This window comes from Symphalangus syndactylus, chromosome 6, assembly GCF_028878055.3.
Source record: "Symphalangus syndactylus isolate Jambi chromosome 6, NHGRI_mSymSyn1-v2.1_pri, whole genome shotgun sequence".
NCBI lineage: Eukaryota > Metazoa > Chordata > Mammalia > Primates > Hylobatidae > Symphalangus > Symphalangus syndactylus.
Genome location: NC_072428.2, coordinates 10570964 through 10586042, shown reverse-complemented (window position 1 = coordinate 10586042; position 15079 = coordinate 10570964). Strand labels below are relative to the sequence as shown.

Below are 15079 nucleotides of genomic sequence, written 5' to 3'. Positions count from 1 at the left end.
GATGCCCAAGATCATTAGTCAGTAGGGAAATGAAAATCATAACTACAATGAGATGCCACTTCATACCCACTAGGATGGCTAGAATTTAAAAAAAAAAATAGACATTGGCCAGGCGTGGTGGCTCACGCCTGTAATCCCAACACTTTGGGAGGCCGAGGCAGGTGGATCACGAGGTCAGGAGATCAAGACCATCCTGGCTAACACGGTGAAACTAAAAATACAAAAAATTAGCCAGGCATGGTGGCGGCAGGCACCTGTAATCCCAGCTGCTCAGGAGGCCGAGGCAGGAGAATAGCTTGAACCCAGGGGGCAGAGGCTGCAGTGAGCTGAGATCGCGTCACTGCACTCCAGCCTCTGTGACAGAGCAAGACTCTGTCTCAAAAATAAATAAATACAGGAGGCTGAGGCAGGAGAGTCACTTGAACCTGGGAGGCGGAGACTGCAGTGAGCCGAGATCGCGCCACTGCACTCCAGCCCAGGCGACAGTGCGAGACTCAGTCTCAAAAATAAATAAATAAAATTTTAAAAAATAAAATAAAAATAAACTTTTTATCTAATTATAATAATTAATGGTAGAAATTTTGGAAAATATAGAAAATTGCAAAGAAGAAAATTAAAATCATCCATAATCCTTCTAGTTAAAATGTCTACTGACATTTTAGTATATTTTTTCTATGAGCAAACATCATTTTTAATGCCTTGTAAGAGGCTATCCAATATCACAAATCAAGGATCCCCAACTGGTCTGTGACCTGTTAGGAACTGGGTTGCACAGCAGGAGGCAAGCAGTGGGCAGGCAAGTGAGGGAAGCTTTATCTGTATTTACAGCCACTCCTCCTAGCTCGCATCACTGCCTGAGCTCTGCCTCCTGTCAGATCAGTAGCAGCATTAGATTCTCATAGGAGCATGAACCCTACTGTGAACTGCACATTCGAGGGATGTAGGTTGCATGCTCCTTATAAGAATCTAATGCTTGATGATCTGAGCTGGAGTTGAAGCAGTGATGCCAGCACTGGGAGCATCTGTAAATACAGATGAACATTAGCAGAGAGGTTTGACCACACAGAGACCATAGTCAATCAGTGGCTTGCAGACTCATATCAAAACCCTATCAGTGGCCGGGCATGGTGGTTCACACCTGTAATCCCAGCACTTTGGGAGGCTGAGGCAGGTGGATCACCTGAGGTCAGGAGTTCGAGACCAGCCTGGCCAACATGGTGAAACCCCCGCCTCTATTAAAAATACAAAAATTAGCCAGGCATGGTGGCACACGCCTGTAATCCCAGCTACTCAGGAGGCTGAGATGAGAGAATCGCTTGAACCCGGGAGATGGAGGTTGCAGTGAGCCAAGATTATGCTACTGCACTCCTGCCTGGGCGACAGAGTGAGACTGTCTCCAAAAAACAAAAACAAAAAAACCCTATCAGTGAGTGGCAACTGACAATTAAGCTGCAACTGGTGTCAGGTTTTATAATGGCAAGTGAGTTGAAAAAAAAGTGCACAATAAATGTAAGGCACTGGAATCATCCCAAAACCATCCCCTGCCCCCACCTCACCATCCATGAGAAAATTGTCTTCCACGAAAGCAGTCCTTGGTGCCAAAAAGCCTGGGAACCACTGTCATAGATTACTTCTATTTTAATATAGTAAGGTTATTTCCAACTTTTCCCTGTATAAATAATGGCATAATAAATAAGCTTTTATGAAAGCAAGAAGCTTTTTCACAGATGGGGTTATTTCCTTTGCTGCTTCTTTTTTTGTTGCTGTTGTTTTGGGGTTTTTTTTGTTTTTTTTGAGTTAGGGTCTCCCTCTGTTGCCCAGACTGGTCTCAAACTTCTGGTCTGAGGCGATCCAACCACTTCAGCCTCCCAAAATGCTGGGATTACAGAGGTGAGCCACTATGCCTGGTCTCCTTTGCTTTTTTTTTTTTTTTTTTTTGAGACGGAGTTTCGTTCTTGTTGCCCAGGCTGGAGCACAATGGTGCGGTCTCTGCTCACTGCAACCTCCGCCTCCAGGGTTCCAGCAATTCTCCTGCCTCAGCCTCCCAAGTAGCCTGCCACCACGCCTAGCTATTTTTTTTTTTTTTTTTTTTTTTTGTATTTTTAGTAGAGACAGGGTTTCACCTTGTTGGCCAGGCTGATCTCAAATCCCTGACTTCAGGTAATCTGCCTGCCTCAGCCTCCCAAAATGCTGGGATTATAGGCGTGAGCCACTGCAACTGGCCTCGTTTGCTTCTTAGAAATGAAATCACTGGATCAAAGACTGAATATATTTAAGTTCTTATGTATTTTTGAATTGTATTCTAAAAGGGTTGGACAGCTTGCATTTCTATTAGTAATCAATGAGATTGCCTGTTTCACAGCATCTGCATCAGCATAGAATATTATACTTTTTAAAATTCTCCCTGTTTTATTGTCACTCTGATGAAGGTTTCATAAGCAAGGGAGGGGCTGATTGGGTTTGTTTTTTAGTTGATAAGAGAGGCTGGGCTGCAGAGAGGTGAGAGAGTGCTGATATGGAGACCAATTAGGAGAATGTTATACTAGCACAGGAAAGAGATGACACAGGCAGTGCCAAAGAAGGTGGGTTTAAGACATTTAAGATTTAAAAGATATTTCTAAGAAAGATCGGGTTGGATTTGTGACTGATTCAAAACTGCCAGGGAGGGAGTGAGGGGTGTCAAGGTTCACTCCGAAGTATCTGGCTTTGGAGGTAGATTGGGGGGTGACTGCAATCACCAAGACAGGGAAACCCGAAGGAGAACAGGTTTGGAAGGAAAATAAAGCTTCCTATTTGCAACATGTTACTGCGGGTGCCTTCCAGAGTTCCAGGTGAAGATGTCAAAATATCCATTAGCAACCTGAGTCTGAAGCTTGGCAGAGAAGATGGCACTGGAGATAAAAGTTTGGGAATGGCTGCGCGTGGTGGCTCACACCTGCAATCCCAGCCTAGGGAGACCCAGGCGGCCAGATCACTAGAGGTCAGGAATCCGAGACCAACCTAGCCAACATGGTGAAACCCTGTCTCTACTAAAATAATAAAAATTAGCTGGGCATGGTGGTACACCCCTGTAATCCCAGCTACTCAGGAAGCTGAGGCAGGAGAATTGCTTGAGCCCAGGAGGCGGAGTTTGCATTGAGCCGAGATTGCACCATTACACTCCAGCCTGAGTGACAGAGCCAGACTGTCTCAAAAAAAAAAAAAAAGGTTGGGAATGGTCTCTGTAAAGGATGATGAATGAGAGGGGATGAGGAATTAACTCAGGGGAAAGCAGCATTTGGAAGGCAGAAAGAAGAGTGAGTGAAGAAGAAAGAATTGTTCAGTAAGCAGGGGGGAACCCATAGATACTGGTACCAAAATGCCAGGGGGATAAGGAGATTCAGGGAGGGAGAAGTGTCAACAACATGAAAATCTTCCCCTGCTCCAGAAGTCAAGGAGGGCGAAGACCGACAAAGATCCCACAGAGAGTCCCTAGGAGAGGAAACCAGGGAGAGGCTGAAAAGGAGCAGAGGGAGGAAGCTAAATCCCAGGGTTTATTTTAGAATGACCTTGCAGGCAAATGGGGGGTGTTGGGAAGGTGCAAAAGAGGACACTGGCCTCAGTGGTGAGTCATTCTCTTTCCGTTTTTCTCTTGCCTTACATGGCGCCAAGAGCTAGTCAGTGACTATTCCTCACCACTCACCCAACTTGCACAAGTGGTGAAACTGAAGGTTGGGGAAGAGGCTGGAAGCTCAGCCTTGGCCCTAGGGCTGGAGACCTGTTTCTTAGGCATGGTTCTGCTGTAACCACAGATACCTAATAGAGGCTGGACCTCCGATCTCTTTACTTATAAGATGGAGGGGTCGGTGCGGAAAGTGTTGCCTGAAGCTAGCTGTGGTTTGGTGTTTGTCTACACCCATGGTGTCACATGGCTGCAGTAAAGTGAGAAAAATAAGGCCAAGGTAATGTGTGTTTCACGAATGAAGTTAAATGTATGCAATTTAAGAGACCGTCCTTTATTCTGAGATTATGTTTTTCTTGGTTTTATTCTCTCTCTCTCTCTCTCTCTCTGGCATCTGTTTTTTCTTTTTTTTTTTTCTTCCAACTTTTATTTCAGGTTCAGAGGGTACATGTGCAGGTTTGTTACATGGTAAACTGCATGTTACGAGGGTTTGCTGCACAAATGATTTTGTCACCTAGATATTGAGCACAGTACCCAAGAGGTAGTTTTTCTATCCTCACCCACCTCTCTCCCTCCTCCCCCAGTAGTCCCCACTGTCTATTGTCCCCTTCTTTGTGACCATGTGTTCCTCAATATTTAGCTCTCACTTGTAAGTGAGAACATGTGATATTTGGTTTTCTGTTCCTGCAGTAATTCACTTAGGATAATGGCCTCCAGCTGCATCTATGTTGCTGCAAAGGACATGGCTTCATCTTTTTTATGGCTGCATAGTATTTCATGGTGCTTATGTTTCCTGTTTCATAGATGGGAAGTGGCCCTTTCTTTTGTGAAATGAAGGTAGATGGTAGCTGAGTATTACCCCATGTTTTCTCTCCGTATCTTTATGTAGTGAGTAATAAGTTGGTAACTCGGTTGGCTCTCCCATCAGTTTGGGAAAGTTACTGATTTATTAACTGCAAAAATGTGGGAATGAGTGGCCTAGATGTTTTTTCAGGACCCTCTCCTCTAAAATCCTAAACTCCCAGACCATTGAAGATAGTTCTCAGAAGGAAAATATAGTGACACAGCTCAGCCAGTGTGGGGTGAAGTGGGCGCTGTTGATCAAGCACACCCTGCACCCCCACCACACACAACGCCTTTGAGTTCGGGCCTCTGCTGCAGGGTGGTGAGCTCCTGGCCTCCCCTTTGTCCCTCAGGCCTCCATGTGCTTTGTGGGTCTGGCCACCTAGATCCCAAGCTTCTGTCACTGCTGCTCCTGCCCAGGGGCCAAATGCTCCTGGCTTTCTGTCTCAGCTCAATACAAGATTCCTGCACACAGTAGGTGCTCAGTATCTACTGAATAAGTGAATCAATGAATTCCCATTTTACCCATGAGGAAACTGACTCACCCCCTCCTTAAACTCCTTGAAGACAGCGATATGTCCTCCCAGGGTTGACCACGAGTCCTGGTGAGTGCTCAGGGGATAGTTAAAATCTGTTATTTTGCTAACATCACTTGGCAAATACGTGGCAGAAATTAAATTTGAATCTAAATCCTCTGACTCCAGTCCACTGTTGTCTCTCCCCACCGTCACCACACAATGGTGGGACATCCATCATCAGGAGAGGTGAGATTTGGGAGCTGGACAACCTTTCTTGTCCCCTTTAAATCAAACTCAGCAGCACAAGCGTGAGCCAGGTCTTCCCTCCAGCAGCGATTTTATTCTTGTTCACACTGGCAGATAGAGGGGTAAACGTGAGCTGTCTACATGAGATGCAGTTTTTACACTTCATCTTTATTTTTCTCAAAGTAATTATTGCACTGAGTTTAAGAAGTCAAGGCCAGATGCGGTGGCTCACGCCTGTAATCCCAACACTTTGGGAGGCTGAGGTGGGAGGATGGCTTGAGGTCAGAAGTTTGAGACCAGACTGGGCAACATAGCGAGATCCCATCTCTACAAAAAATTTAAATATTAGCTGGGAGTGGTGGCATGCGCCTGTGGTCCCAGCTACTCGGGAGACTGAAGTGGGAAGATTGCTTGAGCCCAGGAGTTTGAGGCTGGAGTGAGCCATGATTGCACCACTGCACTCCAGCCTGGGCCACAGAGCGAGACAATGTCTCAAAACAAACAAACAAAAAAACCAAAAAAACAAAAACAAACAAACAAAAAAAAACAGAAGAAATCAAAGAGCAGGGTGCCATAGCTCAAGCCTGTAAGCCCAACACCTTGGAGGCTGCGACAAGAGATTGCTTGAGGCCAAGAGTTCGAGACCAGCTTGGGCAACATAATGAGACCCTGTCTCTAAAATTAAAAAAATTCTTGTAAATAAAAGACACAAAAAGTCCCGTGGGAGAAGGCAAAGCATCAGGAAGAATAGCTAACAGATGCTGGGCTTAATACCTAGGCGACGGGATGATCTGTGCAGCAAACAACCATGGCACACGTTTACCTATGTATCAAACCTGCGCATCCTGCTCATGGACCCCTGAACTTGAAACACAAGTTGGAAAAAAAGAAAAGTCAAAAGGTAGTAAAAACACCTTTAACAAAAAATAGTAATACCTTCCTTCCCTTTGCCCCAGAGATGACCACAATCACTCTGTCGTACGTATTTTATGGTATTTATCTTCAGATGTCTAAAGAACAGGTTTAGTCACCGTCTCCATTTATTGGTTTGACCCATCATCTCTGGACCAGCCTGATGAATGAGCAGTTAGCTTTTTAAAGTACTTCCTGTTCCCCTCTTCTACTCAATGTAGTATACCTCTTGCTTAAGTTAACATTAAATGTTTAACATATTAGGATTATGTGATTTTTATTCAATTGAACCCATTGAAACCAAGATATGTTTCTCTTCTTGTACAACTTTTTGTTTTCCCTAAAGTCAGTAACCAGGTCTCTTTCTTTTTTAAAATTTGCTTACTATTCTAGATACCTAACAATAACTTTTCTTAGATCTTCTAAGAGGCTTTTAATATTCCCACACAACAAGAAATTCAGATAATCTACCCATTCCATTTTTTTCTCACTGATCATCCTCCTGGAACCCTCTGTTCTTCTCCTTCTTTTTTTATTTTTTTATTTTTTTATTTTTTTTCTTGAGACGGAGTCTCTCTCCATTGCCCAGGCTGGAGTGCTGTGGTGCGATCTCGGCTCACTGCAACCTCCGCCTCCCAGATTCAAGCGATTCTCCTGCCTCAGCCTCCCGAGTAGCTGGGATTACAGGCACATACCACCACGCCCGGCTAATTTTTGTATTTTTGGTAGAGACAGGGTTTCACTATCTTGGCTAGGCTAGTCTCGAACTCCTGATCAAGTGATCTGCCCACCTTGGCCTCCCAAAGTGCTGGGATTACAGGTGTGAGCCACTGTGCCAGGCCCTTCTCCTTCCATCTGGGCTGGTTTGCTTCCATTTTCCATTATCCTGGGAGTTTCCTCTGCCACTATCCTGTGTTGGGATCCCCTGGTTCCCCAGGCCCCCTCTTTCTTGGTTTTTTCCAAGAAAGTGGGATGCAAATCTTTTGAGAAACTGCATGTCATCGCCTCTCGGCCTTTTGGCTAAGATCAAGTGGAGAAACTGCATGTCTAAAAATGTCTTTATTTCCCTTCAATACTTAATTGATAAATGAGCAGAATATGAAATTATAGGTGGGAATCATTTCCCTCAGGATTTTGATGCCTCACTCTATTTTCTTCTAGCTTCTGATGTTTTTATTGAGCAGTCTGAGGCAATTCTGATTGCTGATCCTTTGTAAAAATCTTCTTTTTTATCTCTCGGGAAGCTTTTAGGATCTTTTCTTTATCCCTGGAGTTCTGAAATTTCACAATGATACGTAGGCCTGAGTGGGACCTTTTTTCCTTCATTGTTCTTGGCGCTCAATGGACCCTTTTATACTGGAAATTCAGATTCTGCACTTCTGGGGAAAGTTTTCTTATTACTTATTTTAATAGTTTTCTCCCCTCCATTTCTCTGTCCTCTCTTTCTGAAGTAAGGCAGAGTAAGGGGGAAGGGAGTAAGAGAAGATACTATTTTAGACAGAGTAGCCAGAAGTCTCTCTGATGAGGTGATATCTGAGCACAAACCCAAATCAGTATCCTCTCATCTCTGAGAAAAATTGTTAGACTCTTTCTCTCATTCCTTGCTCTGATTCTCTTTCTTTTCCATTTCCTTTGTCCATCTTTTGTGGTCTCCCTCCTATCGAGAGGCTTCCCTCGTGTGTCTAGTGATCCTTGGCTGAGTGTGCACATTCAGTGGGAGGCAAAACCTCACACTGTACCCCAAACATATACACAGTTATTATTTGTCAATGTAAACATTTTTTTAACTTGAGCAACAACAAAAAAGAGAGAGACACTGAAAGCTGATGGGAAGCTCTGAGTGGGTACAGTTTGTCACCTGGAGATTTTTCTTTTTTTTTTAGAGACAGGGTCTTGAGGTGGGAGGCAGGACTCGGCTCTGGAGGTGGGGCTCACATACCGGACCAAACTGAGGACTAACTAAAACAGGTCCAGGGCAGAAGCAGCTTTCCATAAGACACGCCCACAAGGGTGCTATGTCAGTCTACTGCTCCCATGGCAACACCCAGATGTTACCACCCCTTTCCAGGGCAATAACCCTGACCCTGCAATGACCACTCTCATCCTAGAATCTCTGCATAAACCACCACTTAATTTGTATATAATTAAAAGTGGGTATAAACATGAGTGCAGTACTGCCTCTGAGCTGCTACTCTGGACACACTGCTCTGCCAGCAGCAGTACCTCTGCTGCTGCTGTGCACGGCCACTTCAATAAAAGTTGCTGTCTAGGCCGGGCATGGTGGCTCATGTCTGTAATTCCAGCACCTTGGGAGGCCAAGGCAGGCGGATCACCTGAGGTCAGGAGTTCAAGACCAGCCTGGCCAACATGGCAAAACCCCATCTCTACTAAAAATACAAAAATTAGCCAAGCGTGGCAGCGAGTGCCTGTAATCCCAGCTACTCAGGAGGCTGAGGCAGGAGAATCACTTAAACCCGGGAGGCAGAGGTTGCACTGAGGCGAGATCGTGCCATCATTGCACTCCAGCCTAAGTGACAAGAAACTTTTTCTCAAAAAAAAAAAAGAAAAAAAAGTTGCTGTCTAACACCACTGGCTTGCCCTTGAATTCTTTCCTATGTGAAACTGAGAACCCTCCCAGGCTAAGGCCCAATTTGGGGGCTTGCCTGTCCTGCATTAGTCTCACTCCCACCCAGGCGGGAGTGCAGAGGTGCTAACATGGCTCACTGCAGCCTTGAACTGCTGGGCTCAAGCGATCCTCCTGCCTCAGCCTCCCCAGTAGCTGGGACCACCAGCATGCACCACCATGCATGTTGTCTTTTTCATTGGGGAACTCCTTCCTGTGGGATTGCTTCCTTTCCCCAGAGAGGAATCTCCCAATCTTCCACCTGGGGGTGGTGAGGGGGAATGCAACTCTGGAGAGAGTGAAAACATCATCACTCATTCATCTGGACTTGCACTTACCTCTCCTCACTCTGCCTTCACTGATGTCCCGAAGTTCCTGGGCCTTTCTGGGATTCCACAGGGCAAGCTTGTTGGCTTCCGGTGAGCAGTTCCTTCTGCAGTTTCTGTCCTTACCATCCCATCTCTGGTCCATCGATGACCCCTTGCCCATTCTCTCTGTCATCATGATTTCAGTGGGATTTAAAGACAGCACGCAGGTTAAAATGTATCCAATCCACTATGTTTAACCAGCACATGAAATACTCTAAAACAAATTCTAGCAAACAGATGAGGCTAAGAAATTTTTTTTTTTTTTAAGAAAAATAAAACCCGGCCGGGCGCGGTGGCTCACGCTTGTAATCCCAGCACCTTGGGAGGCCGAGGCGGGCGAATCACGAGGTCAGGAGATTGAGACCACGATGAAACCCCGTCTCTACTAAAAATACAAAAAATTAGCCGGGTGCGGTGGCGGGCGCCTGTAGTCCCAGCTACTCGGGAGGCTGAGGCAGGAGAATGGCGTGAACCCGGGAGGCGGAGCTTGCAGTGAGCCGAGATTGCGCCACTGCACCCCAGCCTGGGCGACAGAGCGAGACTCTGTCTCAAAAAAAAGAAAGAAAAAGAAAACCCTTGCAATCCATCCCTCCTGTGATGAAACCCCTGTACTTGACAATCATAGAATTTTATGGGTGAAGTGAACTCAGCCATCATCAATGCCCACTAGCTCATTTTACAGATAGAGAAACTTAAACCCAGACTGCAGAAGTAACTTGCCCAGAGTCACAAAGCCAGTGAGTGGCAGACTAACGAGTCCGCAGTTCCCACTTGGAATCCTGTACCTCTCCACTCAGCCTTCCCAGAAGAGCCCCTCTGGCATTAGAAAGATTTTCCTCTTGATAGGGCTTTCGAAGCAAATACTTTTTTGCCCTCTGGGCCTGTCTGACCCCGATCAGTCCTATCTGGAGAAGAACCACGCCAATGATCTAGACATTATTTCTCGGCAAGACCAGGAGTGTTCATGGCATATTAAACAAAGATCGTTTCTTAAAGGACAGAGTCAAGATAACAAATCTAACTTAAAATAAACCTGCAGTCAGATTACCAATTAACACCTAAGTGTATTTAAGCAGAAATAAATTTAATTGTCTAATTAATTTTTCACCAATTAAGTCCATTTTTACATGTTGCGTTTTACACTGCCTTGGCAATGAAAGTAATTGGATCCCTTTATAACCATTTTCCACTTCCTGGTTTGCTAAGTAGTTCAATGCTGTTGTCTATAGAAGATATAAATTGCCCCAAACTGGCCACATTGCAACTTTATGAAGTTCATAAAATACTTCTATTTGGAGGATGGGAGATGAGAAGAAGCTGCAAAGATGAAAATGACAATTTGTGGAATGGCAGAGTAGAAAGCGTGCCTGCGGTAGGCAGCCTCTAAGATGGTCCCCAATAATCCCTGCCCCCTGACGTTCACACCCTGGTGAAGTTCCCTTCCCTTAAGTGGGGCCTGGACCTAATGACTTCCTTCTAAGATGTAAAATACACGCTGGGGCTGGATGTGGTGGCACACACCTGTATCCAAGCACTTTGGGAGACTGAGGCAGGAGGATTGCTTGAACCCAGGAGTTCTATACCAGCCTGGGCAACATGGCAAGACCCCATCTCTACAAAAAAAATAAAATACAGGATAGGGCACAGTAGCTCACACTTGTAATCCCAGCACTTTGGGAGGCCAAGTCTGGCAGATCGCTTGAGAGCTCAGGAGGTTGAGACCAGCCTGAACAACATAGTGAAACCCCATCTCTACAAAAAAATACAAAAAATTGGCCAGGCGAGGTGGTGCACACCTATAGTTCCAGCTACTTGGGAGGCTGAGGTGGGAGGATCACCTGTGCCTGGGGACATCGAGGCTGCAATGAGCCATGATCGTGCCACTGCACTCCAGTGGGTGACAGAGCAAGACTATGTCTCCAAAAATAATAAAATAAAATAAAAATAAAATTTTTTTTTTTAAATGTAATGAGTAAAATACAGCAAAATTGATGGGATATTACTTCCAAGATGGGTCATAAAAAGATTTCTAGCCTAACTGCTCTTGCTCAACTCTCTCATTTTCTCCCTCTCTCTCCCCACTCCCTCTCTCTTTCGCTCTCTTTTTCTCTCTCTGATCATTCAGTCTGGGTAAAACTATGTCTTGAGCAGCCCTAGAGAGAAGCCCACGTACAAAGGAACTGAAGTTTCCTGCCCAAAGCCATGTGAGTGTGCCTGGAAAAGGAACCTCCCGCCCTAGTCAAGCCTCCGGAGACTGCAGTCCCAGCTAGGCCACCCCGAACTGCTGATCTTCATCAGCTCTATGATGTAATGATAAATACCTACTGCTTTAAGCTTCTACGTTTGGGGATGATTTAGTATACAGCAATTGTGGGGAGACCTGGGTATGAGTCCTGACTTTTCCACTTCCTTGCAAAATCACTTTGTATGAGTCCCTTAACCTCTCGTTATTTATTTATGACAGAGTCTCGCTCTGTCGCCCAGGCTGGAGCGCAATGGTGCAACCTCCAGCTCCTGGGTTCAAGTGATTCTCCTGCCTCAGCCTCCCAAGTAGCTGGGATTACAGGCACTCGCCATCATACCCAGCTAATTTTTGTATTTTTAGTACAGACTGGGTTTCACCTTGTTGGTCAGGCTGGTCTCGAACTCCTGACCTCAGGTAATCTGCCCGCCTCAGTCTCCCAAAGTGCTGGGATTACAGGTGTGAGCCACTGTACCCAGCCCCTTAAACTCTCTTAATTACTCCTGTTTCCTCACCTGTAAAATGGGGATAATAACCATACCTAACCCCACAGAGTTCCATGGGGTTCAAGAAGGAAACTAGCTTTAAATGATCGTTAGGCATTAGATATTTTTATCTACACTATCTCATTTTTTTCATATTTCAAAGGAAAAAAGAATACATGGCAAGTGTCTAGTAAATTGGAGCACCATGCTAGTATTCTTAGAGCCAATTCATTCTATGATTTATTAAAACATTGTTTAACCAAATATCAATCTTGGATCAACTTTAAATAAACCATATGTCTTTAAGAACCGATGGGTTTTAATTAGTTTCTTAATTAGCATGTGAGAAGTTTGCAAACCTGTTGGGTTTGCTATCAAAATCAGAAGAATAACCTTTATACGATTCTCACATGAGGAGCCAGGGCCGAGGCCCACAGGACCCTCAAGTTAATATGACCCAAGCTCAGCTCTCTCTGATAAGCCCCTAATCAGGAAGGCTGAGCCTTATTAACAACACCACTCTCCTCCTGCTCCACCAACCTGGGAAACTCCAAGTCATCCCCCAGAATCCTCTCCTTCCACTCTTTACCCCCACTCTTGTCATCAAATCCTGCAATTCTAATTCAGGGACGTTTTTTCCCCGCCACCACCCTGCCACTGTTTTAGTTCAGACTAATTGCCTTCACATTCAATCATTAATCAAATATCTATTGACAGTGCGTGGTGCTTCAGAAGTTGGGCTCTGCAGGCCGGGTGCGGTGGCTAACACCTGTAATCCCAGCACTTTGGGAGGCCGAGGCAGGCGGATCACGAGGTCAGGAGATCAAGACCATCCTAGCTAACACAGTGAAACCCCGTCTCTACTAAAAATACAAAAAAAATTAGCTGGGTGTGGTGGCAGGTGCCTGTAGTCCCAGCTACTCGGGAGGCTAAGGCAGGAGAATGGCGTGAACCCAGGAGGCAGAGTTTGCAGTGAGCCGAGATTGCACCACTGCACTCCAGCCTGGGTGACAGAGCGAGACTCCATCTCAAAACAAAACAAAAGAAGGTGAGTTCTGCATGGGAATACGGTAGTTAATCAGGCCTCCTGTCTTCAAGGAACTAACACGTTTCCTCATTCGGTTTTGCAAAATTCAGCTGAACTAGATTGATAGTTATGAGTAGGCTGCCTTGGGCTAAGTCTTGGCCTTTCCACTTACTGTGTGTCCTTGGACAAGTTACCTAAAGTCTCTGTACTTCTGTTTTGTCACTTGCAAAACAGGGATAATAATAGTACCTATGTCACAAGGATTAAGAGAGTCAAAACATGTTTAAATGCTTAGAATAGTGTCTGGCAATCAAAAAATGTTAGCCATTGCTATTTTTGGACCATAACCTGTTTTCTCTCTGTAGGCCAAACCATCCCTTCCAGAGGGGCCTGACTCTTCTTCCTAAAGAACCATTTAGCCATGTCGTTTCCCTAACAAACGTCACTAACGTATGTCTTAGCATGGCCCATCTGTCTCTGACCCACCTCTGTGGCCCTCGGCCTCCACCCTAACCCCATCCTTTCCCCAACACTCCACTGAATGTGTCTCCCCCTTGCCAAAACATGCCACTCTGAGCCTAATCATGTGTCTTCATGCCAAGACAAACGAGGCATTAAAGGGAAGACAGACTTGTGGCCGGGAGCGGTGGCTCACGCCTGTAATCCCAACACTTTGGGAGGCCGAGGGGGGCGGATCACGAGGTCAGGAGATCAAAACCATCCTGGTTAACACGGTGAAACCCCGTCTCCACTAAAAATACAAAAAACTAGCCGGACACAGTGGCGGACGCCTGTAGTCCCAGCTACTCCGGAGGCTGAGGCAGGAGAGTGGCGTGAACCCGGGAGGCAGAGCTTGCAGTGAGCCGAGATCGCGCCATTGCAGTCCCGCCTGGGCGACAGAGCGAGACTCCGTCTCAAAAAAAAAAAAAAAAAAAACAGAGAGAAGACAGACTTGTTCAAGGGATGACAAGACAGAGCCCAAGATGGCGGGTGGATGCTCTCCGTCTCTTTCAGGCTCTGTAAGGAGTGGCTACTGCAAGAGACAAAACAGGCTGGGACTTCACTACTCTATGGCAGTGGGTAGCACAGGTCTTCAAATGGCGGAAATGTTTGCTACCAGGAAATATCAGATGGGAAGAAAAAGAATTAGACCTTGTTCTTATCTCGCTTGGGAGCATAGAACTGCCCCTGCTGTCATCAGGGAAAGAGAAGAAAGGAAGAAATAAAGAGCTTGAGCTTCGGAGTAAGTGAGACCTGTGTCCAAATCCTGGCTCTACCGCTAGCTAAACAAGCACTGTAACCTCAGTTTCTTTGGCTAGAAAATGGGACTAAGAACGGTTACTTTGTGGAGTTGATGTGAGAATTGGATGAGAAAACTTATGTGAAACGTACGCAGCACACCACAGGCTCCAGATAAGGTATTACCTTCCCATTTTCTCATGCCCTGCTTGAAAGGGGCCGGGCGGAGACCAAACTACGCCGGTCGCGGTCAAGAGATCTTTATTGGAGGTATCGAGCGGCACCATGCAAGGAGAAGGAAGAGAAGAGAGAGAGGGCTGCTGGTGTGCTGGGTTTTATATCCCTTGGGCCTACGTGGATTGGGCTAGGGGCGGGCCCAAGGGAAGGCAGGAGATGCTTCTTTCTGATTGGCCCTCCTTTGGCGGGTTCAGACAGTGCCCGGTCAAGGAGGGGAGAAGAACCCGGAACCGGCCCCATCTTAAGGTACAGCGCCATTTTAAGGTACCCCATGTTACCTAACACTGCTGTCCGTGCTGGTGAAGTCTCCCAGCTCACCTCACCCTGTCTGCCTGGTGAACTCCTACTTGATCTTCAAGTCCTAGTTCAATGTCACTTGCCAGAGGAGCCTTTCCTGGCTTTCTCAAGCATAGTTTGTCACTCCTGCTGAGAGGTGACAGCGTGGTGGCAGTCCTCACAGCCCTCGCTCGCTCCCGGTGCCTCCTCTGCCTGGGCTCCCACTTTGGTGGCACTTAAGGAGCCCTTCAGCCCACGGCTGCACTGTGGGAGCCCCTTTCTGGGCTGGCTAAGGCGGGAGCCGGCTCCCTCAGCTTGCAGGGAGCTGTGGTGGGAGATGCATGAGCGGGAACCGGGGCTGCGCAGCGGCGCTTGCGGGCCGGCTGGAGTTCCGGGTGGGCG

The 15079-nt window shown here is 46.3% G+C and overlaps 1 long non-coding RNA gene across 1 annotated transcript in view; it reads right to left on the bottom strand.

Annotated features, from left to right (window-relative positions):
- The window catches only part of LOC134736867 (uncharacterized), a 66633-nt gene extending 51986 nt beyond the window's left edge, over positions 1 to 14647 (bottom strand). Inside the window, exons 1-2 of the long non-coding RNA XR_010121273.1 lie at positions 14351 to 14647; positions 9142 to 9297 (exon numbers count right to left, since the gene is read on the bottom strand). This is a non-coding gene — a long non-coding RNA (uncharacterized lncRNA). The remainder of the gene's footprint in view (positions 1 to 9141; positions 9298 to 14350) is intronic.
- Positions 14648 to 15079: the final 432 nt, after the last annotated feature.